Here is a 1,875-nt window from a genome sequence, read left to right as displayed (position 1 = left end):
TTAATAAAAGAAAATAATGATTTCTTCTCACAAACTAATTAGTTTATAAATAAAACAATATGTTCTTTTATTTTCTTATTAATAATGTTATTGTTATTAATACTATAATTTTCTTAATATTATTCTAAATACATATTAACTATTAGTTTTTATGTAGTATCAGAAGATGAGCTGAAACATGACGTTGTGTATTTTCGACAAACTTTTTATATTGTGGTTCATATGTACTTATAACTATTCGTAAACCTGCTGCCAAATAGTCATCTGTCAAACGGGAGCGATGTTTTCTTTTGATTGCATTCATAGCAGAAAATATTATTTGTCAGAGATAAATAGAACCAGAAAAGTTGTTAAATATGCTGCACATCTATATAACGTGGATATTTTTCTTCATAAAGTAAATTCCAATAATTTTTTGGAAAGATAGCTCTTGATTTTAACACTATGACGTCCGGCGACACCACATTGGTGTCATGCACAAAGCATAGTTCTACGCCCGGCGACATGCAGTTAGAATACGGCCGGGCGTACGCGAAGTAATCCGAAGTAGCACTGCCGGCGCCAAGCGAAGAAATTTTTTCGAAACGCCTGGACGTCAAAGTGTTAAAAATATATCGCATTTTAAGTCAAGGATTTTATTCTCAACTAGTATTTGGTCCACAGGCATCAGAGAAGTGTATATGTTATAGGGAAAGTGGGACCTGCAAGGATTGTGAGCTTTTCCTAGGCATTGCCCACAATACTAAGCGTTTTTTGGCAACGTAGGAAACAGAAGAATTGTTATCTTATCTGGCAACAGACACACAACACACACAACATAGTATAGTATAGCGCATAGTATAACGGCACGCACGCACAGTCTCAAAAACCCGCTCCATGCTCGCTTTTGTGTGTGTGTGGGGAGGGAGGAGGTGTATATGCGCCTATTGCCCGATAATGTATTCTCTTCAATATCGCCTAAATAGCATTTAGTGTTCTATAGAATGTCTAAGTATTAAGTTCAATGCTTAGGAAAAGCCCGTCACAATTCTTCTGTTTCTTACGTTGCCAAAAACTGTTTGGCATTGTGGGCAATACCTAGGCTAAAAAGCTCACAATTCCTGCAGGTCCCACTTTCCCTATAACATATATATATATATATTAGACAGGCGGGTGATAGGAATAGTTATGCGGTTGATGCTTTGGCCACCCTGTTCTATAAAATACCCTGGTAAATCTATGAATTGACCGTAACATAAATAATGCTCAAAAGGTTTCAGTCAATCTAGGATCTAGGATCTATCTGCTCAGGCATTCGACATCAAAATTTATCCATAGAATGAAAAGGATTTTTAAAACTTAAAACCCAACACATGTTGGATGATTAACATAATAGATAAATCTTGGCTAAATGAAATATAGTAATTTTGATTATTACTTTTTTTTTTACAAGTTTAAGGAACTTACCGTCTTCCTACAGTCAACAGAACACAATGTTCCGATGGTCATAAATGTTCCTAATATTTTGTACTGATAATTAAAAATACATAAACGCAGTACCCTTTGCCTGAGGTGGCCATACTTATGTAAGAAAAAGATATCACAAGTAAAATTTAGTAAACCTTTAACAGCATTCGTTTAAGTATTTATTATCTCCGACTATTGTTGACATAGCAGATTCTCGAATATTAACTGCACAGTTGTAAATCCAAAAATAGAGAATATATACTTTTTTTAAATTATGGCCTCATTTAAATAAAAGTTCATCTCATTTTAAAGACAAAATATTTAATTTATTTAGTATTTCTCTCGTCCAAAATTACAATTTTTAATGATAAAATTTTTTCACAGGGAACTTGGACATTAAAAGAAGTAGAACTTTAGATTGATTGAGTT

The 1,875-nt window shown here is 33.5% G+C and overlaps 1 long non-coding RNA gene across 1 annotated transcript in view; it reads left to right on the top strand.

The window, feature by feature from the left end:
* Window positions 1–1,875, top strand: part of LOC106787091 — a 6,609-nt gene that overhangs the window by 910 nt on the left and 3,824 nt on the right. The window lies entirely within an intron of this gene.

Source organism: Polistes canadensis, unplaced genomic scaffold (assembly GCF_001313835.1).
Source record: "Polistes canadensis isolate GaletaPanama2010 unplaced genomic scaffold, ASM131383v1 scaffold_91, whole genome shotgun sequence".
NCBI classification, from domain to species: domain Eukaryota; kingdom Metazoa; phylum Arthropoda; class Insecta; order Hymenoptera; family Vespidae; genus Polistes; species Polistes canadensis.
Note: the sequence above shows the minus strand (reverse complement) of the source record. Positions and strands in the feature narration are given on the sequence as shown.